Genomic DNA, 26,170 nt, shown 5'->3' on the forward strand with positions numbered 1-26,170 from the left:
TCCCTCTCTACTTTATATCCTTGCCTATCCATCGCCTCCCTCTGGTGCTCCTCCGCCTTTTCTTTCTCCCGTGGCCTTATGTCCTCTCCTATTAGATTCCCCCTTCTCCAGCCCTGTATCTCTTTCACCAATCAACTTTCCAACTCTTTACTTCATCCCCTCCCCCTCCCGGTTTCACCTATTACCTGGTGCTTCTCCCTCCCCTCCCCTCACCTTTTAATTCTGACTCCTCATCTTTTTCTCTCCAATCCTGCCAAAGGGTCTCGACCTGAAATGTAGACTGTTTACTCATTTCCGTAGATGCTGCCTGGCCTGCCGAGTTCCTCCAGCATTTTGTGTATGTTGCCATGCAACTCACTATGTGTTTCGACACACACACAACAAATAAAATTAATTGATCTTCATATATTTATCTTTTATTATCTTTACTCTCTATTTGTTCTTTATCTTTACTTATTTATTTATCAGGCAGCATGGTAGCGTAGTGGTTAGCACGACGCTTTACAGTACAGGTGACCTGGGTTCAATTCCTGACGCTGCCTATAAGGAGTTTGTACACTCTCTCTGTGACCGCATGGGTTTCCTCCGGGTGCTCTGGTTTCCTCCCACAGTCCAAAGACACATCAGTTGGTACGTTAATTGGTCCCGTGATTAGGCCAGGATTAAATCGGGGGTTGCTGGATGTTGCGGCTCGAAGGGCTCGAAGGGCCGGAAGGGCCTATTCCTCACTGTATCTCAATAAATAAATAATTTACACTATTTACACTATTTTACCCACTTCGATGTCAACACACTGACACTGATGGACTTCTGGCTGTCACACTTACTATCGCTGTAATATTCCATAGCTCCTGGATGCAGCAACTGAAAGGGGGACCATGCGAATCATCGTCTGAGGCAGCTGAAGACTCGGGGAATGCTGAGAATGTCGAGGAGCGACTGACACGCTCAGAAGAGAAAGGACTTTGAAGTGCAAGAAGAAGTTCTGCTCTGACACTCAGTGTCCACTTTATTAGCTATTAGATTATGAGAACACTCAGTCCTCGTTTATTGTCATTCAGAAATGCATGCATGCATTACGAAATGATACAATGTTTCTCCAAAATGATATCGCAGAAAAACAGGAGAAACTAAAGACTTAACACTGACAGAACCACATAATTATGACATATAGTTACAGCAGTGCAAAGCAATACCATAATTTGATAAAGACCAGACCATGGGCATGGTAAAAATAGTCTCAAAGTCCCCGAGTCCCCGATAGCAGGCGGCAAAGGGAGAAACTCCCTGCCATAAACCTCCAGGCGCCGCCAACTGCTGATGCATTGGAAGCAGCCGACCACAACTGACACTGAGTCCATTCGTCCAAAAACTTCAAGCCTCTGACCAGCCCCTCCGATACAGCCTCCTGAGAACCATCCTCTGCCGAGCGCCTTCGACCTCGCCCGGCCGCTGAAACAAGCAAAGCCAAGGATTCGGGGCCTTCTCCTCTGGAGATTCCAGACCACACAGCAACAGCGGCAGCGAAGCGGGCATTTCAGAAGTTTCTCTAGATGTTCCTCTGTACTCTCATGTCTGTCTCCATCAAATCAGAATTGTGCATGGTTCTCTACTTGACAAATAACAGACATCACCACTGAAGTGGCCGCGCGCGCTGCGTCACGCCGACATCTTCTCCTCCTCCTCCATGGTTCAGCCCAGAGTAGATGGGCCGAAGGGCCTGATTCAGTGCTGAACTTTTCTATGACCTTCTGACTCCTGCCCAATGACTGGGAAACAAAGCTGAGCCAAATATGATGCTCTGTTTCGGCCTTGCTTGGATCAGCCTACTCAAGAAGTTAGCAGGTGCGTCAGAGGCCACTCGAACTCTGATACCTCACTTCTGTAACAAACAGGTGGACTTCTTGATAAAGTTCGTTGCTTTACGGAAAAAGATAATAGCAAAATCTCCAAAATCCCCGGCACAGGGTCTCCGCCCCAAACATTGACTGCTTATTTCCCACCAAGGAAAGTGCAGACCAGCTGATTTCCTCCAGAACCTGGCACGTGTTGCTCTGGGCAAACCGGGAGCCAGAGGGGATCTGCACATTGTTCACCAGATTTTTATTGCTACTGACACAAGAGGAAGTAAGACTGTGATATAGTTGGTAGTAACTGCAGAACGTTTGCTTCCTGAAGTTTGTAACTTGGTAAGTAACCAACTGAAGGATTCTAGCTCTCAAGTTACTCTAACTCTAAATTAATTCCTGCCCAGGGAATACAAGCTTATCATGTAAACACTAGTGGAACTCTCAATGTGCCTCCGACGTAAAATGAAGTTCACAGAAAAGGCTTGAGTTCATCGGCAGGGCACATTCCAGCTTGTCAAGAGGGAGAGATAGCCCGCAGTGAGTTTTGACTAAATTTGGAGGCAGCTGACACTGTAAAATCGTGGATTGTTGGACAGGTTTGCCAACACCATGTTCCAAGAATAAGGTAGAGGATGTTGACATGACTCATTGTGATGGGTGGAGAGTGGTGCAGTTTGTGGGCAGTAAAACCCTCACTAATTTTTATAGATGCACCGTAGAAAGCATTCTTCTAGGGTGCATCACAACCTGGTATGGAAGTTGTCCTGTCCAAGACTGGAAGAAGCTGCAGAAGATGATGAACACAGCGCAGCACATCACACAAACCAATCTTCCATCTTTGAACTCACTTTACACCGCACGCTGTCGGAGCAGTGCCTCCAAGATAATCAAGGACAGGACCCACCCTGCCAAAACACTTTTCTTCCCTCTTCCCTCCGGGAGAAGGTTTAGGAGCTTGAAGACTCATACGGCCATATTTGGGAACAGCTTGTTTCCAACTGTGATAAGACTGCTGAACGGATCCTGACCCGGATCTGGACCGTACCCTCCAAATATCCGGACCTGCCTCTCGGTTTTTTTGCACTACCTTACTTTCCCTTTTCTATTTTCTATTTATGATTTATAATTTAAATTTTTAATATTTACTATCGATTTGTAATCCAGGGAGCAGGAAGTGCAGAATCAAATATCACTGTGATGATTGTATGTTCTAGTATCAATTGTTTGGCGACAATAAAGTATAAAGTATAAAGTATCACCACAGACACCAGGACTTAACAGAAGAAGCATTAGCTGAAAGGACCAAATGGTTGGGTGGAATTGTCAACACTGTAAGGAATAATATTTCAATAAAGGAAGGAGAGGAAAGTGTTATGGATGGTGTTTACCCTTTCATTCAGCTTAGTTTCATTTGGGAGCCTATGACCATTTTGACCCACAATGCACTATAATGGACTTTTTGTTGTAATTGTGATCTTGTAAAAATTGTGTATAACTCCTGTTTAATTGATGTACTTTTCTTGTGACTGCTGCTTAAGTGATGCTATGTGCCCTTGGCCAAGTGGTTAAGGCATTGGACTAGTGACCTGAAGGTCATGAGTTCGAGCCCCAGCCGAGGGAAGGTGTTGTGTCCTTGAACAAGGCACTTAATCACACATTGCTCTGCGACGACACTGGTGCCAAGCTGTATGGGTCCTAATGCCCTTCCCTTGGACAACATCGGTGTCGTGGAGAGGGGAGACTTGCAGCATGGGCAACTGCTGGTCTTCCATACAACCTTGCCCAGGCCTGCGCCCTGGAGAGTGAAGACTTTCCAAGTGCAGATCCATGGTCTCGCAAGACTAACGGATGCCTTTATTGTGCCCATGATGCCGCCGTGAGTTTTCCATTTCACCTGTGTATACATGTAATAGTGCAGGAGGTACCTAATAAAGTGGCCACTGGGTTATGCTCTTCTGAACACTAATGTGTGGTTATTTGTGTTACTGTTGTCTTCCTGTTGCTTGAAGCATTCTAGCCATTCTCCTCTGACCACTCTTTTTTTTTTTTGCTTTTTGCACCATTCTCTGTAAACTCTGGAGACTTCAGGAGATCAACAGTTTATGAGATACTCAAACCGCCACTTCTGGCACCAACATTCATTCCACGCTCAAGGTCACTCAGAGCACATCTATCTATCTATCTCTAGATTGATTGAGATACAGTGCTTCTGGCCCTTCGAGCCATGACACTCAATGTTCCAATCCTCCAATGCTAGCCTAACCACAGGCCAGTAGGTCTTTGGATTGTGGGAGGAAACCAGAGCACCCGGAGGAAACCCACACAGTCATGGGCAGCGGCAGGAATTGAACCCTAGTCGTCTGTACCGTAAAGCATTGTGCTAACCACTATACCACCGTGAACAACTATCGAACCTCTTGCCATGCAGATATGCAGATAACACTGTGTTAATTGCAAGTACAGAGGAAGAACTACAAAACTTAATTGATATAATTGTTGAAGAAAGTGCAAAAATAGGTCTATCTATCAATTGCAAAAAGACAGAATGTATGGTGATATCCAAAAAGAAGGAGAATCCTATCTGCAGGCTGAGAATAAATGGGGAAGACATAAAACAAGTACAGAACTTTTGCTACTTAGGAAGCTGGGTGACATCAGATGGCAGGTGCGACATGGACATCAAAAGAAGAATAGGGATGGCAAGAGACACCTTTATGAGAATGAAGAGTATACTGACCGATACTAAACTAGGCATGACAATCCGCCTTATAGAGCACTGAAATGTTACATTTATCCAGTTATGTTATATGGCTCAGAATGTTAGCCAATATCTAGTAACATGAGGAAATGAATTGAAGCAGCAAAGATGTGGTTTTTGAGGAGGATGCAAAGAATATCATGGACGAAACGAATATCTAACAAGGATGTCATGAACAGAGCAAACACAAAAAGAGAAATAATGTATGAGATCATGAGAAGGCAACATAACTTCATTGGACATGTGATTAGGAAAGAGGAGTTAGAATGCATGGTAATTATGGGAAAGATTGAAGGGAAGAAAGCAAGAGGAAGACAAAGACAAAATGATGATGGAGACAGCAGCCAGAGAACTGGAAATGAATACCAATGAATTGATCCACTTGACCTGAAACAGGAGTGTGTGGGCCATGGCAGTCAAAGCTCAAACTGAGCTCGGCACCTGATGATGATGATGATGTAGGACATGTAAATCTAAACATTGCACCCCACTCCCCCTCCCAACCCCCGTGCTGACCTCTGATCTCTCTGCTTAGGAACTAGGTCCTTCACATTTACTCTGTCTGAGTATCGTGGAACTTCCGACACTTCTTTCCAGTTAAATCTCAAGTCAAATCAAGACAAGTTTGTCATTTAACTATATACATGTCACCATTAAAACGAGACATTTCTCCGGACCAGGATGGAAAGCATAGTAGCACGCATGACACGCAACAATTTAGGAAATTAAGAATTAAATCTACGCATAAATAAACGAAGTAAAGTGCATAAATTAAATATTGTGCGGTACAGAACGGATTAACTGGTGACACTTTGAATGTGGCAGGGAGTTCAGAAGCCTAATGGCCTGCGGGAAGAAGCTGTTTCCCATCCTGACCGTTCTTGTCTTTATGCATTGGGGTCTCCTGCCTGATGGTAGAAAGTCAAAGAGGATGCTGGATGGATGGGTGGGATCCTTGATTCTACTAAGGGCCCTGCGTAGGCAGCGCTCAGACAAAAATCCATTGCTCTAACGCCCAGTCACCAACACCAATGATGTGTAAATGAGTCCAGCTCGACAAGAGGTGGAGGTTTTACCTGAGAGAGTGGTGAAATAGGCACAGTTTTAGGAGATCAGTTGCTGTGGCTTCAGGATCTCACTATTAAATGTTCCTCATAAAAGTGTTCACTTCAAAAGAGTCAGGATTCAGAGCATGTTTCTTACGAAAGTACGTACAACCCCAAGATTCATCTTCCCCACAGACAGCCACGAAACAAAGAAACACCCACAAAACCCGGTCAAAGGAAAACATCAACAACCCCTATGCACAGAAAAAGAAAAGATTGTGCAAAAGGCAATAAAAAGACAGACTATAAAACACAAAATTAAAGGTTTAATTCAGTTCAGCTCGGCGTTCACTAACTGCAGGCTGCCCTGATTCAAATCCCAAAACGAGCAACAAAAAGAAAAGAAACAGCCAGAAACACATCATAACATGAACTGCAGAGTCCAGTCTACAAACCACATTGATTGAACCTTACCCAAGACCCAAATCCTTCCACAACATCGAGGAAGAGAGAGAGACCTTCCTCTGGAAGCAGCGAGCAAGCGGGAGTGTTGGGAGGCCAATTCCTTTCATGGTGAGATTAGGAGTGTGGCTGTTCACTGATGGTTCTCTGTTTAGTTTAAAATTCTGTTCATAATGGCGTAATCGGTGTTATCTTCCAGCAGGTCTGCACAACATCCACTCTTTGGCTGATAAAGTACATCTGCTTCTGCAACACAGGTGCCAGATAATGGGCTCTCCCAGCGAGAGATCATCTGCTGTTAGGCAACATTCAAATAAACTAAATTAGCAAATACCATGTGGGCTTCATGATGGCTCAAAGTTCAAAGTAAATTTATTATCAAAGTACATATATGTCACCATACACAATCCTGAGTTTCATCTTCTTACAGGCATTCACAGTGGAACCAAGGTATACGATAGAACTGATGAAAAACTACACACAGCAACTTATAAGCAACCAATGTGCAAAAGAAGACATACTTTCTCAGATACTGCAGCAGTTGGCACAACGCTTTACAGAGACAGTGACCCCCAGTTCGATCCCCGCCACTGTCTGTAAGGAATTAGTACGTTTCCCCTGTGTCTGTGTGGGATTCCTCCATGTGCCCTGGTTTCCTACCACATTTCAAACATGTACAGGTTAGGGTTGGTAGGGTGGAGATACGTCTCTAACAAAAGGAGGTGTAAGGTGCACCTACCCTCCGCTAGCCTGCAGGTCACCCTTGGGCAAGGTGTGGCATCTGCTTAGCCCCCCGATCAGGGTCACGTGGCGCCATGGGAGAAGGTGGTGGATGGTCGTGTGAGCAGCTGGTGCACATCACAAGTCCTGGTGATGCGACCACTGGCGCCAGCCAGACAATCTCTGAAGAGTATTGATAATGGCTGTGGGGTCACCCATCTTGTAAAGACACTGCCCAGAAGAAGGCAATGGCAAACCACTTCTGTAGAAAAATTTGCCAAGAGCAGTCATGGTCTTGGAAAGATCATGATTGCCCACATCATATGACAAGGCATATAAAGATGATGTCATATGACACGGCACATAACAAGCGAGCTGGTTGGTTAGTTGTGGATTTGTTACGTTGGCGCTGGAAACATGGCGACACTTGCGTGCTGTCCCCAGTCCTCCTTGAACTGTGTTGGTCGTTGATGTGTTTCACTATATGTTTCTTTTCAAATCTTTTTATTATCGTTATATTATTCAAAAATAACACAAGTACATCGAAGTAAGCAACACTTACAATGTCGCAAGGAAAAAAACATTATATTAAAGATTGAAAAATTTTGGTGATAGTAAAAAAAACACTACTAAGCAGAAAAAGTGGAGAAAAAATCCCCCAACAGGTGTACAACCCCAGAGCCATGCATGATACAAAAAGCTTCTGAAGAAAAACATCAAACCACCAGCAAGAAAAAAGATACCAAAAATTTACGATTAGATCGTGGAGGAAATCTAACTATTAACTCAAATGATAATAACGAGCAAACAAACCGTATCTTTTCTCAAAATCAAATCGCTTTTTATAATACCTTCAAGTTAGACATTTCTTACAAAAATATTTTAGTGATTTTCCTTACATATTGGAGGCTGACCTGTTAGATACTATTATGAGTATGAACCCTTCGACAAAGGGTTCTGTTGGAAGAATTTATAATTTATTATTACAATGGGATAAGCATCCTTTATTTAAGATTAAACAAGATTGGGAAAAGGACCTCAATTTGACTTTGATGACGGAGGATTGGACACGGATTCTGAAGCTGGTTAACTCTTCTTTCATTCAGTGCTAGTCATTCAGTGATTCAATTTAAAATTGTACATCGTTACCATTTGATGAAGGGGAGACTATCTAAAGTATTTCCTAATGTTGAGAGCTATTGTGATAGATGTAAAACTGAGACAGCTACACTGACGCACATATTTTGGTCTTGCTCTATGCTGGAACAGTTTGCTATATGTTTCTATGTATCAATACAGATGTGATAAATAAAGCTTGTCTTAAAATCTTATTGCTACATTGGAAAGACTTTTAAGGATAGAGTATAATGGGCAGGTAATTCAATGTTCGTACAATCATCTCAACTCAATGCTGAACCCATTACATCATGATTTTTCATGATGGTGTAAAGTGGACAATGCTGGTGAATCATGGACTGTATTTCATCCTTGTCTGGGTTTTACTTCTGTGGCGCTCAGTCCTGGTTAGAGATTGATCCCTTCGTTAATATTTTGGAATAGGTTCCCTTGGATTTCCTTTCATCCTTGTCACCCAGGCAATGCTGGCCTGGCAGGAGAAGATGGTGAAGAATCCCCACCTCTACACTCTCTTTGCTCATTGTCCTTCTGTCATGGGGTTAGGTAGAGAATTCCAGCACACTCCCGGGTCAACAACATAGAGAAAGCAACTTCCGATTTGGGAACAGGGTGGCAAAGGTGCTCCCTTGCTGTTGTTGCTTTTGTCCTTGCAGGGAAATGGCACCAGCCTTAGAAGCATTGCTGAAGAAAGCTTAATATTTGCCACATCAACACACACATACACGCACACACAAAATGCTGGAGGAACTCACCAGGTCGAACAGCATCTATGGAGAGGAATAAACAGTTGACATTTCAGGCTGAAACCCTTCATCAAGACTGGAGAGGAAGGAAGCAAAGCCACAATAAGAAGGTGGCGGGAGGGGAAGGAGTACAAGCTGGCAGGTGAGAGGTGAGTGCAGGCAGGTGGGGGATGAAGTAAGAATCTAGGACGGGACAGGTGGAAGAGGTGAAGAGCTAAATAAGTAGGAATCTGACAGGAGAGGGCGGTGAACCATGGGAGAAAGCAAAGGAGGATGGGAATCAGAGGGAGGTGATGGGCAGATGAGGAGAAGAGACGGGGTGCGGGGGTAATCAGAATGGGACATCTGGAAATGATTTGTTCTCCTCCAATAGAGGGGATGAAGTTTAGACAAGTGGTGGGGCACAAATTAAGTAGACTATCCTGTCCTGGAATACGATTTGCAAGCTTGGTATGTTGCAGTGAGTTGGTATCTATCTCCTCCACCACAAGCAGATTGAACCTCCAAGTGAACTGCAGTCTAAAACCAGAGGACACAGCCTCGGAATAGAGGGACACCCTTTTAGAACGGAAATGAGGGAAGATTTCTTTAACCAGCGAGTGGAGTATTTGTGGAATTCATTGACACAGGTGGCTGTGGAGGCCAAGTCGTTGGGTATACTTAAGGCAGAGGTTGATAGGTTCTTGATTGGTCAGGGCATGAAGGGATACGGGGAGAAGGCAGGAGATTGGGGCTGAGAGGGAAATTGGATCATCCATGATGAAAAGATGGAGCAGAATTGATGGGCCAAAAGGCCTAATTTTTTTTTCTTCTTAAATCTTTTTATTAATTTTCAAAATTATAAACTCAATAACGAAGTTGGTACAAAGAGATTGGAATAATCTTAATCAGCATATACAAAAAGGATTTTAAGTAACATAGGTATAATAGACGTCCAAACTCATAATGAAATTAGTCATAAAAAAAGAAATAAAAAGAAAAAATATATATAAACCAAAAAAATCCCCAAAAGAAAAAGAAAAAAAAACCCAAAAAAACGTAACAAAACAGGGCTAGAGCAATATCTTGAATCAGACACGCTCAGTAATGTCGTCAACTCCGCTCCTCTAATCATATAATTTAAGTTAAAAAAAAGATTTGGAAAGGTCAGATTACTTCATATGAAAATGTTCCATAAAAGGTTTCCAAGTTTCTTCAAATTTAACCGAAGGGTCAAAAATATCACTTCTAATTTTTTTCTAAATTTAAACTTAATATAGTTTGAGAAAACCATTGAAATGTAGTAGGAGGATTGGTTTCTTTCCAGTTCAACAAAATAGATCTTCTACCCATTAAAGTAACAAATGCTATCATCCGACAGGCTGAAGAAGACAAAGATCTATGTTCTACCATTGGCAATCCAAAAATTGCCGTAATAGGATGGGGTTTTAAATCAAAACGTAGAACTGTTGAAATAATATCAAAAATATCTTTCCAATATTTTTCCAGAAGAGGACAGGACCAAAACATATGAATCACAAAAGGCCTAATTCTGCTCCTGTATCTTACGTTCTTATGCTGTTAGTTAACTCTGAGTCCTGTATTTTCCAACACCAAGAAGAATGCAACAACCGAATCAGGGGAGTATGCCATTGTTAGTCTTCAAATTTCACATCACATGCCAGTGATAATAAACCTGATTCTGACTCCTCCAGCACACACGTTCCTTGGAAATACCATTTCATGATGTGATGCTGTTGGAGCCACACTTGCCAAGGTTTGGAATGGAAGGGTTAACATATGAGGAGCACTTGATGGTTCTGGACCTGTGGAAGAATGGGGAGGGGAGTGCTGAGACATCGTGGAAACCTAGCAGTCACATCTCTGTGCTGAACTATGGGGCTCTCTTTGTGAACTTCGGTTCAGAACACCCTTTGCTTGCAGTTTTTGTTTGACAGTCATTTTTTATGCGCTTGTTTATTCTTTTATTTTTTTATGCTTTTTTTGTCTGGGCATTGGGTGCTATTGTTTGCTGCACACTTAAGTGTTCAATGTTCTTCTTTTATTTATATGGGTTCTTTTAGGGTGTCTTTGTTTCGGAGCTGCCTGTTGGGAGACAAATCTCAAGGTTGTATGATGTGTATGTAGTTTGATATCAAATATACTTTGAACTTTGAAACATTGGAAGTCTACATGGAGACGACATTTCCAATGGTGGGGAGAATCTAGGAACGGAGGGCACAGCCTCAGAATACAAGGAAGTTCCTTCAGGACAGAGATGAGGAGGAATGCATTTAGCCAGAGGATTCATTGCCACAGATGGTTGTGGAATCCAAGTCATTAGGTATATTTAAAGCAGAGGTTGATAGGTTCTTGATTCATAAGGGTGTCAAAGGTCACAAGAAGGCAGGCTAATGGAGTTTATTGAAAGGGAAAATAAATCAGCCATGATTGAATGGCAGAGCAGACTCGATAGGCCAAATGGCCTAATTCTGCTCCTATGCCTTACGATCTATGGTTTAACTTAACTGGGAGACCACTAATATCTTGTGGCCATCCATTCCAGTTAATAATTCCCTTAGGAAACATCTTCACCACATCTACTTTGCCTGATATCTCTATGCGCTTTGGTAAGTTTTTACGTTGACGCACTTTCGTAAGTTTTTGTGTTTTTGCGTAGGAGATTGGAAAATGTATCAAATCCAAGGCGCAAAGATTTTGAACCTCAAGACTAGTGGAAGTGGGCAGAAATGGTAGTGGTTGGACATGGTGACAGTATTGCAGAACTTCTGGTAACTTCCCCTTTTCCTGTATGGGAAAGAAGTTATGCAAAGTTCTTGGTTACTGACATTGACACCATCCACCAACAGTTCCGTTCCTTCATGCTGGACATTCACGAACCTGGCACCCTGCATTTGACACGAAGTTCCGCTTCCAATTGCCTGACCTTTTCAACATAAAGACTACACGGAGACACGTCCAACACATTCAGATGCATGAAACCCAAGGCAAGCTAGCAAGCTAGATCCAGAATTGGATTACCAGCAGAAGTGGTGGACACAGGTTCAATTTTGGCACCTAGAAGAAGTTTGGCTAGGTACATGGAGGGCTATGATATGGGTGCAGGTCAACGGTCCTAGGTTAAATAGGCGGAAAGCCTATTCATGTGTTGTAGTGCTCTGTGACTCCATCTGCCCACATGACAATTGTAATGGACTCCTTAACCAATAGAGCAAAACCCTCTTCATGTTTACATCCGTTCATCTCAGCACGTCTGAAGATTCTTTACTCTGAAATGTTGAATTGTGAGCCGTGCCTCCTTTCGATCATATCTCACTGATTGCAATGATATCACAATCTTAGATCAATGCTTTAAGTTCACCTTAAATGCAAGAGGTTCTGCAGATTCTGCAACACACACAAAACACTGAAGGAACTCGGTAAGTCAGGCAGGAGGGGCATATGTGGTCACTGTTTCAGGTCAAGACCTTTCATCAGAACTAAGTTAATCTGCCTTCGAGTCCTCCCATATATCTTCTCACACCCACTTCTGCTTTGTCAACTGTATTAACAAAGTTCTTTTTCTACATACTTGACTGTAGCTTCTGACACACTGCACATCTACTCTGTGTTGTGTTCCACTGCCACATTAGTTCAAGCCCTTCCCAACACCACCAGCAAACCTCCTTCAAAGATGTTGGACCCATCCTGGCCCAGGTAACGATAAACATAAGGATTAGCCTTACTTGTCACATGTGTATCGATGCTGGGGTGGGGATATGTCTCCACTAAAGGAGGTGTAAGGTGCTCCTTCCCTCTGCTGTCCTGCAGGTCACCCTTGGGCAAGGTGTAGCACCTGCTGAGTCCCCCTGCTGATCAGGGTCACATGAAGCTACAGGAGCAGCTGGTGCACACCACAAGTCCTGGTTATGCAACCACTGACGCCAAGCAGACAGTCCCTGAGGAGTACTGATAATGGCTGGGGTCACCTGTCTTGTAAAGAAACAACTCAGAAGACAGCATACAAACCACTTCTGTCGAAAAATTTGCCAAGAACAGTCATGGTCATGGAAAGACCATGATCATCTACGTCATACGACATGGCACATAATGATGATGTCATATGACATGACACATAATGATGTCATATGACATAATGATAATGTCATACGACATGGCACATAATGATGATGTCATATGACATGGCACATAATGATGGCGATGACATTGAAACATACAGAGATATGTATCATTTTGTGTCAAAGATCAACACAGTCTGAGGATGTGCTGGGGCAGCCTATAAGTGTCACCACGCTTCCTGCGCCAACATAGCATGCCCACAACTTACGAACTCTAACTTGTACCCCTTTGGGATGTGGAATGTGGGAGGAAGCCAGAGCACCAGGAGAACCTCCACTCAGTTGTGGGGAGGACGTACAAACCCCTTATAGGTGGAGGGAAAAACTGGACCCAGGTCACTGGCGCAGTAAAGTACTACGGTACGCACTACCTTACTGTGCCGCCGAGTGACAGATGCTATCAGAGCAATTTGAACAGGTCTCAATACTCCAGAAATAGAAAGCCATTCCTCTTATGCCATCCCTTTAGCCAGACAGTCATGACACTTACACTAATATATCTATGCCTTCTGATAAACCATCATACATCAAACGTAGTCGAGAGACTACAGTCTCAGATGTCCTGCTTAAAGTACAACCAAGCTCATGCTACAGGATCTAATGTAAACCTCAATGTCCACCTCTTTACCCTCTTCCTTTTGCAATTATTCTGAGCCATCCTCAACCCTGGCACCAGTGAGGCAGCCCACTATCTTCGATTCATGTCTGCAGCCACAGGATTTCCTGCCTATACCCCTTAGAAACATAGAAACATAGAAAACCTACAGCACAATAAAAGCTGTGCTGAACATGTCCTTACCTTAGAACTACCTAGGCTTACCCATAGCCCTCTATTTTTCTAAGCTCCATGTACCAATCCAGGAGTCTCTTAAAAGACCCTATCGTATCCGCCTCCACCACCGTCACCGGCAGCCCATTCCACATACTCACCACTCTCTGCGTAAAAAACTTACCCCTGACATCTCCTCTGTACCCCTGCTATCAAGTTTCCAACCTCTATTCCCCTAGGACTCCGGAAGATGAACTACTTGTGATCCAAACTTGATAGTGCAAGTTCAAAGTCAAGGTTGAATTTACACTTAGGTACACCCGCTCACTGATGTAAATATCTAATCAGCCAATCATGTAGCAGCAGCTCAGTGCATAAAAGCATGCAGATGTGGTCAAGAGGCCCAGTTGTTGTTCAGACCAAATATCAGAATGGGGAAGAAATGTGATCGGAGTGATTTTGATTGTGGACTGAATGTTGGTGCCAGATGGGGTGGTTTGAGTATCACAGAAACTGCTGACCTGCTGGGATTTTCATGCACAGCAGTCTCTAGAGTTTACAGAGAATGGTGCAAGAAACAAAAAAAAAACATCCAGTGAGCAGCAGTTCTGTGGGCAAAAACGCCTTGTTAATGAGAGAGGTCTGAGGAGAATGGCCAGACTGGTTCAAGCTGACAGTAATTCAAAAACTATACATTACAACAGTGCTCTGCAGAAGAGCAACACTGAATGCACAACATGTGGTCTACAGCATCAAAACTTGTTAAGTGTATCCAGGAGGGTTTCTTAAATTACTACATAGACAGTCCAATGAGAGGAGGGGCTGTACTGGACCTGGTGATGGTAATGAGCTTAGCCAGTTCACTGACTATTCAGTGGGAGATCAGTTTGGGAACAGTGACCACAAGTCCTTCACTTTCAGAGTAGCTTTAGATAAGGATAGGCATGATCCCTGTGGGAGAGTCTTAAATTGAAGTAGGGCAAATTATAAGGGCATTTTGCAGGAACTAAGCAGATTTAATTAGGAACACCTTTTTTTCTGGCAAGCCCACATCAGACATGTGGAGGGTGTTTAAAGATCAATTGTACAGAGTACAGGAAAGGTATGTTCCTGTTAGAAGGAAGGACAGGATGGAAAGATAAGAGAACCTTGGATGTCCAGAGAGGTGATGAATGTAGTCAAGAAGAAAAAGTTTGGAAAGTTTGTGAAGTTTGGAAGTTAGAATCAAACGGAGCACATGAGGAGTATGAAGAAGCCAGACAAGAACTCAAGTAAGGAATTAAGCAAGCCAAGGAGGATCCATGCAAAATCCTCGGCAAGTAGGACAAAGGTGAAACTCAAGGCATTCTACATACATCAAGAGCAAGAGAATAACTGGGAAGATGGTGAGACCACTCAAGGATAAAGAGGGGAGCACTTGCTTTGGATGCGAAGAATGAGAGTGAGGTATTTAATGAGTATTTTGCTTCAGTATTTACCAAGGAAAACAACATGGAGGACCAGGAGATCAGTGCTGAGTGCATAAATATGTTAGGGAATTTAGAGGTCAAGGAGGAGGAAGTGTTGGGCCTCCTAAGGAGTATTGGGATGGATAAGTTCCCGGGGCCTGATGACATTTACCCCGGGTTATTGACGGAGGCAAGGGACGAGATTGCTGGGGTCTCAACCAGTATCTCTGTGTCCTCTCTAGGCACAGGCAAGGTCCCGGAGAACTGGCGAGTGGCTAATGTTGTACCTCTATTTAACAAGGGAACAAGCAAGACCAGTGAGTCTCACTTCAGTTGTAGGAAAATTGCTGGAGCACAGTATCTGAAATGCATCTTATGGAAATGTTCGTTTGATGATGAAATTCAATAAAAAAAAATTACAAAAAAAAAGAAAATTGCTGGAGAAAATTCTTAGGGGTAGGATATATGAGCATTTGACAACCCAGGGCCAGAAGGGAGAGCCAGCATGGCTTTGCGTGGGGCAACTTCTGTCTCACCAAATTGGTTGAGTTCTTTAACAAGGTGACGAGAGGGATTGATGAGTAGAGCAGTGGATGATGTCTACATGGATTTTAGTAAGGCATTTGACCAAATCCCTCATGGGAGGCTAATCCAGGAGATTAAGGTGCATGGGATCCATGGTGAATTGGCTGTTTGGATTCAGAACTGGCTAGCGCATGGAAGACAGAGGGTGGTGGTTGAAGGGACTTATTCTAGCTGGAAGTCTGTAATTAGTGGTGTTCTGCGGGAATCTGTCCTGGGACCTCCACTGTTTGTGATGTATATAAATGACCTGGATGAAAATGTAGATGGGTGGGTTAGTAAGTTTGCAGATGATATTAAAATTGATGGAGTTGTAGATAGTGTAGAGGACTGGCAAAAAATACAGCACGATATAGATCGGTTGCAGATATGGGCAGAGAGATGGCAGATAGAGCTTAACCCAGATAAATGTGAGGTGTTGCAACTTGCAGGGCAAATGCAAGGAGACAGTATTAAGGGCAAGATCCTTTACAGTGTTGCTGAGCAGAGAAAACTTGGAGTCCAAGTTCATAGCTCCTTGAAAGTGGCTACACAGGTCGGTAGGGTGGTGAAGAAGGCTTATGGAACGCTCGCTTTTACTAGTCAAGGCATTGAGTTCAAAAGTCATGAGGTTATGTTGCAACTTTATAGAACTCTGGTTAGGCCACATCTGGAGTACTATGTACAGTTCTGGTCACTCCACTATAGGAAGGATGTTGAGGCTTTGAAGAGGGTGCAGAAGATGCTTACCAGGATGCTGCCTGGTATAGAGGGCATGTGCTATCATGAGAGGCTGGTCAAATTTGGTTGCTTTTTCTGGAGCGGTTGCGGCTGAGGGGAGATCCCATAGAGGTTTAGAAGATGATGAGAGGCTAGTTAGAGTGGACAGAGAGTATGTTTCCCCAGAGTTGAACTGTCTAATACCAGAGGGCAGGCACCGAAGGTGAGAGGGGGTAGGTTCAAAGGGGATGTGAGGGGTAAGTTTTTTACTCAGAGAGAGGTGGATGCCTGGAATGCACTGCCTGGTACAATGATGGAGGCAAATACATTAGAGGCTTTGAAGAGATGTTTAGATAGGCCCATGGATGTAAGCAAGATGGAGGGATATGGACATGGTGTAGGTAGGAGGGTTTAGTGTTTTGAGCTTCTTTTGCCACAACGTTGTGGGCTGAAGGGGCTGTTCCTGTACTGTACTGTTCTACATACTATGATAGTATGAGTTTAAGACCACGGGTATGCACCCAGTGGCCACTTTATTAGGTACGGTACCTCCTGCACTAGTACACATATACACAGGCGAAACGGAAAACTCACAGAAGCATCACGGGCACATAGCATCACTTAAGCAGCAGTCACAAGAAAAATACATCAATTAAACAAGAATTGTACACAATTTTTACAAGATCACAATTACAACAATAAAGTCCTTTATGGTACATTGTGGGTCAAGATGGTTATAGGCTCCCAAACGAAATTAAACTAAATAAAGGGGTGAACACCATCCATAATACTTTCCTCTCCTTCCTTTAACGAAATATTATTCCTTACAGTGCTAACAGTTTGGTCCTTTGAGCTAATGCTTCTTCTGTTAGATCCTGGTGTCTGTGGTGATACTGCCCACAGACTGCACCCCTCGTCACCCATCACAATAAGTCATGTCAATATCATTTCCTTCATTCTTGGAATATAGTGTTGACAACCTGCCCAACTGTCCACAATTTTACAATCAATCACCAACAGCATCAACTGCCTCCAAACTTAGTGAAGACTCACTGCCGTCTACCTCTCCCTCATTACAAGCTGGAGCAAGCCCTACCAACAATCACAAGCTCTGTCAATGAATACAAGCCTTTTCCATGGACTTCATTTATTCTTGAGATACACCGGGTGTTCCAATCGTGTCAGCTTGTATTCCCCGGGCAAGGAGTTACTTAGTCTTAGTATAACTTAAGAACTACTTACCCTTGAGTTGGTTACTCACCAGGTTCCAGAAATCAGGAAGCAAATATTCTACAGTTACCACCATATGTATCACAATCTTATTTCCTTTGCATCAGTAGCAACAGAAAGCTGATGAACAATGAGCAGGTCCCCTCCTACTCCCAGATGACTGAACTCTGCCCAGAATAACACTTGCAAAATACTGGAGGAACTCAGATGGTCAGAAACATCCACAGAGGAGAAAGGTCAAGGCCTTTCATCAGAACTTTCAGAGTCTTTCCTATTATGTTTTTCCCTAAAGGAACAATCTTTCTTGAAGCGATCTGCCTACGTGTTACTGAGGTATCTGAGCTTGGTTGTTTTCTGATACATCCGTAACTCCTGAGTAGCCTGGTCCAAGCAAAACTGAAGCAGGAGTATCAAATTTGGCCCGTTTTTGTTTCCCGGTCATTGGGCAGAGGTGTAGGATGGGTCTGTGTTTCTAGCTACTGGTTGAGATTAGGCCGCATATTCTTTATAGCTAAGCAACGTAACTGGTACAAGAAGATTACTGGGAGGTGCCTATTGGTTAGAAACGTGATACTAGCTGTGATTCAATAGAAACAGATGAACTTAATACCTTTCCCTTTCTCCCAATGTCCACTCTCCTCTCCTATCAGATTTCTCTTTCTTCAACTCTTTACCTTTTCCACCTACCAGGGAGAGGTGCTTCCACTCACCCCATCTTCTTAATCTGGCTTCCTCCCCACTTGCTTTCCAGTCCTGATGAAGGGTCTTAGCCCAAGACATTAACCGTTAATTCCTCCCCATGGACGCTGCCCGAGCAGTTGAGATCCTCCAGCATTTTGTGTGTACTGCTCAAATTTCCATCATCTGCAGAATCTCTTGCGTTTATGAACATAATTCAGTAGGGGTTACATCAACAGAAGGAGAAACCAGGCTGGTTAGTCCTACATCAGTGGTGGTAAAGTTGCTGGAGGGGATTATGACAGACAGGATCCACCTGCATTTGGAAATGCCAGGACTGATTAGGGATAGTCAGTGCAGCTTTGTTCGATGGAGATTATGGCATGAATTTGACTGGATTTTTTTGAGGAGGTGACCAAGAGGATTGACGAGAACAGGGTGATCGATGTTGTCTACAGGGACCTTAGCAAGTACAGAATAGAAACAGGCCCTTTGGCCCATCTAGTCCACTCTGGACCATTTAAACCGCTTACTCCCATCGAACTACACCTGGACCATAACCATCCACACCCCTACCATCCATGTACCTAGCTTCACTTAAACATTAAAATCGAGCTCACATGAACCACTTGCACTTACAGCTCATTCCACACTCTCACAGCCCTCTGTGTGAAGAAGTTTCCCCTCATGTTCCCCTTAAACTTTTCATCTTTCGCCTTTAACCCATGACCTCTAGTTGTAGTCCCACTCAACCTCAGGGGAAAAAGCTTGCTTGCTTTTACCCTGTCTATACCCCTCATAATTTTGAATCCCTCTATCAAATATCCTCTGAGTCTTCTACGTTCTGAGGAATAAAGTCCTAACCTATTCAATCTTTCCTTATAACTCAGGTCCTCCAGACCTGGCAACATCCTTGTAAATGTTCTCTGTACTCTTTCAATCTTGTGTATGGTGCTCGTCTGGAGATCGAATGCTGTATAAAGATTGATTAAGCACCTTACTTGTGTGCTTAAGCGGTGTTTTGTGAAAAGTGATGTACTTCACTAGGGATGCCATGGAGATTAAGATTAGGTGTGATACGACTACCAGTAATGTAATGAAAGTCACACTTCCAATAGGGTAGGGGTACCTGGTGAAGCGTGGCCATAACCATTTCATATATCTAGAGTTGACGAGAATGCAGCTGAGGGTGACGGTTTTAAAGGCAAGTTGTTCTCTTTTCTGTGGAGTGAGGTGAAGACTTTTTCTGATGTGAGATCTAGTAAGTCCTTCAGCCAGTGATTTAAGTTCTGAGCTGGTTTTGGCTATTACATCACTGGGACTGGTTGATAAATGCCAAAGGAGGAGAAGATGGAGACGTGACGGCAGCATGTGCGGCCTCGCCGGTGATGAATATCTGTTATCTGTCAAAAAGGGGACCATGCACAATTCTGATTTGATGGAGACGGACGTGAGAGTACGGAGGAACATCTGGAAAACTTCTGAAATGCCCGCTTCGCTGCCACTGATACTGTGTGGTAACCGGAATCTCCGGAGCAGAAGGCCCCGAAATCCTCGGCTTTGCGTGTTTCAGCGGCCGGGGCGAGGTCAAAGGTGCTGGCAGAGGATGGCACTCGGGAGTCTGTATCAGAGAGGCTGGTCGGAGGCTTGAAGTTTTCGGACGGATGGACTCAGTGTCGGCTGTGGTCGGCTGCTTCCAAGGCATCAGCAAGTTGACGGTGCCTGGAGGTTTATGGCAGGGAGTTTCTCCCTTTTGCCGCTGCTATCGGGGACTCAGGAGTCAATCGACTCGGGGACTTTTGAGACTATTTACCGTGCCCATGGTTTGTTCTTCATCAAATCATGGCATTGCTTTGCACTGCTGTAACTGTATGTTATAATTATGTGGTTCTGTCAGTGTTAGTCTTTGGTTTGTCCTGTTTTCTGTGATATCACTCCGGAGAAACATTGTATCATTTCTTGATGCATGTATGCATTTCTAAATGACAATAAAAGAGGACTGAGTGTTCTCATAATTTAAAAAAAAAAGTCTACCTGTGGAGAGGTAAAGTTATCGTAGGCTGGGAGTTTTCTCTGGACTCAAGCTCACATCCAAATATGAGGCTTGGATAAGGCTTGAGCAGGTGCCTCAGTTAATGGATGAATGGCAGTGCTCAGATAATACAAAAAAACAAGAGGCTGGCAGGGAGTTTAAAGAGTCCAGCGGCTGATATAGTGAGATTCCTAAGGACAGAAAACCCATTAGCCACGTCAGCTAACTAACTACATAGTCATAGTCATACTTTATTGATCCCGGGGGAAATTGGTTTTCGTTACAGTTGCACCATAAATAATAAATAGTGATAAAACCATAAATAGTTGAATAGTAATATGTAAATTATGCCAGTAAATTATGAAATAGGTCCAGGACCAGCCTATTGGCTCAGGGTGTCTGACCCTCCAAGGGAGGAATTGTAAAGTTTGATGGCCACAGGCAGGAATGACTTCCTATGACGCTCAGTGTTGCATCTCGGTGGAATGAGTCTCTGGCTGAATGTACTCCTGTGCCCAACCAGTACATTATGTAGTGGATGGGAGACATTGACCAAGATGGCATGCAACTTAGACAGCATCCTCTTTTCAGACACCACCGTGAGAGAGTCCAGTTCCATCCCCACAACATTACTGGCCTTACGAATGAGTTTGTTGATTCTGTTGGTGTCTGCTACCCTCAGCCTGCTGCCCCAGCACACAACAGCAAACATGATGGCACTGGCCGCCACAGACTCGTAGAACATCCTCAGCATCGTCCGGCAGATGTTAAAGGACCTCAGTCTCCTCAGGAAATAGAGACGGCTCTGACCCTTCTTGTAGACAGCCTCAGCATTCTTTGGCCAGTCCAGTTTATTGTCAATTTGTATCCCCAGGTATTTGTAATCCTCCACCATGTCCACACTGACCCCCTGGATGGAAACAGGGGTCACCGGTACCTCAGCTCTCCTCAGGTCTACCACCAGCTCCTTAGATGCAAGCTCTAGAATGTGCTTCGGGCACTGTTGAAAATGCAGCTGATCTTATGATGAAGATTAGACTCACATTCCAGGAGGAAGGAGGGAAGCTGCCCACCTACATTTTTTTGGTTGGAGAAACTGCAGCACTCTTTGTGCCACAAAAGGGGCTTCAGCTGTCTGAGAGAAATGGCTTGAGGGTGGAGCAAGTTGTGAAGGGCGTACCATCACATGATGTGATTGCTCTACATATTCAACATGGCTTTGTGCGTGGTAGGTCATGTTTGACCAATCTATTGGAGTTTTTAGACGAGGTTACCAGGAAAGTGGATGAAGGGAAGGCAGTGGATATTGTCTACATGGACTTCAGTAAGGCCTTTGACAAGGTCCCACATGGGAGGTTAGTTAGGAAAATTCAGTCGCTAGGTATACATGGAGAGGTGGTAAATTGGATTAGACATTGGCTCGATGGAAGAAGCCAGAGAGTGGTAGTAGAGGATTGCTTCTCAGAGTGGAGGCCTGTGACTAGTGGTGTGCCACAGGGATCAGTGCTGGGTCCATTGTTATTTGTCATCTATATCAATGATCTGGATGATAATGTGGTAAATTGGATCAGCAAATTTGCTGATGATACAAAGATCGGAGGTGTAGTAGACAGTGAGGAAGGTTTTCAGAGCCTGCAGAGGGACTTGGACCAGCTGGAAAAATGGGCTGAAAAATGGCAGATGGAGTTTAATACAGACAAGTGTGAGGTATTGCACTTTGGAAGGACAAACCAAGGTAGAACATACAGGGTAATTGGTAAGGCACTGAGGAGTGCAGTAGAACAGAGGAATCTGGGAATACAGATACAAAATTCCCTAAAAGTGGTGTCACAGGTAGATAGGGTCGTAAAGAGAGCTTTTGGAACATTGGCCTTTATTAATCAAAGTATTGAGTATAAGAGCTGGAATGTTATGATGAGGTTGTATAAGGCATTGGTGAGGCTGAATCTGGAGTATTGTGTTCAGTTTTGGTCACCAAATTACAGGAGTGATATTAATAAGGTTGAAAGAGTGCAGAGAAGGTTTACAAGGACGTTGCCGGGACTTGAGAAACTCAGTTACAGAGAAAGGTTGAATAAGTTAGGACTTTATTCCCTGCAGCGTAGAAGAATGAGGGGAGATTTGATAGAGGTATATAAAATTATGATGGGTATAGATAGAGTGAATGCAAGCAGTCTTTTTCCACTGAGGCAAGGGGAGAAAAAAACCAGAGGACATGGGTTAAGGGTGAGGGGGGAAAAGTTTAAAGGGAACATTAGGGGGGGCTTCTTCACACAGAGAGTGGTGGGAGTATGGAATGAGCTGCCAGACGAGGTGGTAAACGCGGGTTCTTTTTTAACACTTAAGAATAAATTGGACAGATACATGAATGGGTGGTGTATGGAGGGATATGGTCCGTGTGCAGGTCAGTGGGACTAGGCAGAAAATGGTTCGGCACAGCCAAGAAGGGCCAAAAGGCCTGTTTCTGTGCTGTAGTTTTTCTATGGTTTCTATGGTTTCTATGTTCGAGTGACCCACAAGGTGTGCCCTCCTCCATCTTTTACCGAGTTACTCAGAAGTTGGAGAGGTGGAAAACATGACTGAGGAGCAGAATATTTCTAAAAGCTAAGTCGTGTCTCCGGCGGTAGCCTCTGTTGCTAAAGTGACCCCTGATGCCACGGAGATAGGGCTTTTGCAGAATGAGGTGAAAAACCTTTGCGCTGAGCTGACTCGGTGGATGTCTGCTAACGTTTCGGCGAAACATGACACGCCCGTTAGGAATCCTGGCCCATCTGTGGGACTTACTAAGCAGAGGAATGCTGCTGAGAAGGGACTGCTGACTAGAGAGGTGACTGGGAGTTTCTGTCACCACTGTGGAGAATATGGATATTTTAAGTGAGACTGTGAGAGACAGGAAAATCTTCAAAAAGTAAGTCAGCGGTCAATCAAACAGAGGAGAAAAGAAGCAACACTACGAAGGGACCCAGTAAGGGAACAATCTGGCGTGCCAGGGAGGATATGTTCCAATCAGTGTATCAAGGAAAACACTAACACGCAAAACACTACTCCTGAAGGTTCTCAACTTAATTTGCTTTACAGATCCCTTTACAACTGGAAATTGACACATTTACTATTGACGCCACTCCGTGCCCCTGAGATCTGGGGACTCAGTACTGATGGGCACCCGTACAATGGTCACTTGCTGAAACTGGAGTTTTCAGAAGTAGATGTTGGCGTAACTGAGACTATTGGTATGCTGACGATGGTCTGCCCAGATCCGGCTGAAAAAAGGAGTGGCTTCCATTCTTGTGGGAACAAATACTCCCAGTGTGAGAAGGCGAGTGGGAGCATGCAAGGAGGGAATTTCTCAAAAACCTTGTCCATTCGCCCAGTGTTCAGAGCTGCTTCTGAGAAGGTGCAAGTTCCTCCTAAGCAGAATGATAAGGATAAATGAAGAACTCCCAGTCTAAACCTGTCATGTTACGCCCTGAAGGAGTAGCTAGAGTGACAGAGGACACCCCCTCCTTCTGAGAAAGGTCTCGATGGTTAGCACCAGCAGAGGTTGAAGATGCTGGGCAGCACCTACTTAAACTGAAGCGAGCTGAGTTCAGTCAGGGAGCAGGGCAGTCTGAGTCACCGGACGGTAAGGGTGATGGTCAGCTGGAGGATAAGAACGGTCACAAGGGGTGGCTCAAGCTGGATAAGCTAAAGCTGAGACGTGGAGACATCAGAGAGTCAAGAATCCCCAGATAGGCTGGCATATGATGCACCTGGGAAACAGAGTGTGGTGTCAATCCTATTAGTGAGACATGTAACTTCCATGTAATGCCCTGGGTAAGGTTTCTACTGCTATGCTGTAAGGTATTTTTATTTCAGCACTTTTCTGTAAAAGCAGTGTGTCCTGTTTGTAAGAGTGTTTTGGTTTTGGCTAAAGATAGGGAGACACGTTGTCCAACTTAGGAATGTTTTGTTCAGCCAGTCGGGTTTGTCTTAGTACGTGTTGTAACTTTCTGTCCAGTGGGATCCAATGGAAAATTCGAGAGAGTTGGGCAGGATCACAGTTCCGAGGGACAGCAGACTGGTTAGAGGTCTTTTGGTGAGAGCTGTGGAACGGGGCACAAGGGAAGAAGGTCGCAGAGTGCCACTTGAAGGAGAGACCCCGTTGTAAGAGGCGTTTTACACAGATGGACGGTTCCAAGGAGGAAGTGCCAATACTCCTGAGTTAGCCAGTTCGTTGGAAATGGCCTTCGAGGGAAGTACGAACTGAGGCTAGTGTTTTTCACGTAGATAGTGGGTTCAGCGTGTGAGTAAAGAGATACACCCATCTACTAGAGGAACGAGCTCCAATGTTTATGTGCACATTGGACTGGTTTAACTGTAATAGGCCCTTTTATTTTTCTTTCCTTTTTCTGTTAACTGTTCGTTAAAGTTGAAATATTGGTAAATATATTTCATTTGTAAATTTTATGCCGGTGTATGATCTGTTATATCTTGGCAGATGATAACTTTGCATGGGGCAGTAGTTACACAGCTTTCTCCACAATTCTCATTCCGTTGGCTGAACCAAAACCATACCAACGCATGACATGCATTGTTTATTGAAGGTGCCCTTCTCACCGCCTAGTCACGTGGCTGTTAGCAGAGTTAGCTACTGAGCTGTTTGTTACGAGCCACAGTGAGAAGGTTGCAACTTATCTACATCTTTCTTGTGGTGTGTGACCAAAACTGCACACAATACTCCAAATTAGGCCTCGCCAATGTCTCATACAAAGTCAACATAACATCCTCTCTCCCATACTCAGTACTTTGATCCATGAAGGCCATCAAAAGGAAAACATCTACTGCTGTTATAGTTAAGTGTCATAGAGTTGTGCGAATACTGCATACTGCACTATATCCCAGCTGTCAGCAATAATAAGGCAATTTCAGAACTCCAGGCTTTCCCTGCAGGACTGCAATGATTTCCCCCTCAGCAATCCAGTCCACTTCACAAAATCCAACTCCTACCACCCTTGATGACATTGACTCACCCGAAAAGCTTCTGTTCAGGTCACCCATGTATCTTCGGCCTCTTACCTCAGATCAGGCTCTCGGCTCTTCCCCGATGACAACAGTTTCTCCTCTCACACCCAGTCAAAAAAGCCAGGAGTTTGAACGCAACTTAATATTTGGTACTCTGCAACAAAACTGACGTATCTTATAGCTTCAAATCTATTTAAATCAGCTCGAAGTCTGAAGATGATCTTTTGGATCAATCTTGGAGTTTTCAATATTGAACACTTTTAGGAGGAAGGAGATGTGAGCAAGTGATTACTTAAACAAATGAAGTCTTAGACACTGTGATGCAAAAAGATTGGAGGGTCATGGTATATGAAATGCTTTGATAAATTGCCAGATCCAAAATGAATACCAAATATGGATTGTAGGAACATAGAAGTACTTATCACTTGAATAAAAATAATGTGGTTTCTCAGAACGAGTGACATTTTTGCATCGTCTGGTCCTGCTACATTTTATTCTCCCAAACTAACGTCCACCAGTTGATTTCCAGAGTTTCTCATAGATTGGATGTTGTTCTAGGAACAGTCATCTGAACTATTTTAAAGGGATTGCCAAATTTTGTGGGAAATTTTATGCAGTGTGTCTGTAACTTTTCTGCAGTTTAAAAGAAGTGGTGGATTCCAAATCACAAATAGCCTGTCCTAACCCAACCATCTAGACACCACAGCTATGGTGTTGAAGTTCAGAGAGCTGAAGAGTTTCAAGTTAGAAACCTGAAGGCACACACTCAATGATTCAGGAACAGCTCTTCCCCTCTGCCATTCAATTTCTGAATGGACATTGGACCCAGGAATACTACCTCGCTACTTTTTTACCCCTACCACCCAGGTCACGCTCTCTTCTCACTGCTGCCATCAG

The 26,170-nt window shown here is 43.9% G+C and overlaps 1 protein-coding gene across 2 annotated transcripts in view; it reads right to left on the reverse strand.

Moving 5' to 3' along the window:
* ptafr (platelet-activating factor receptor) overlaps nt 1-25,346 on the reverse strand; it is an 83,038-nt gene extending 57,692 nt beyond the window's left edge. The window contains exon 1 of one of the 2 annotated variants that reach the window (XM_072246833.1): nt 25,282-25,346. The gene's annotated coding sequence lies outside the window, so the exon portion shown is untranslated. Of the gene's footprint in view, nt 1-6,128; nt 6,148-25,281 lie in introns of those variants that run through there. The other variant, XM_072246834.1, reaches the window with a different exon arrangement.
* Between the last annotated feature and the right edge of the window lie 824 nt (nt 25,347-26,170).

This window comes from Mobula birostris, chromosome 29, assembly GCF_030028105.1.
Source record: "Mobula birostris isolate sMobBir1 chromosome 29, sMobBir1.hap1, whole genome shotgun sequence".
NCBI classification, from domain to species: domain Eukaryota; kingdom Metazoa; phylum Chordata; class Chondrichthyes; order Myliobatiformes; family Myliobatidae; genus Mobula; species Mobula birostris.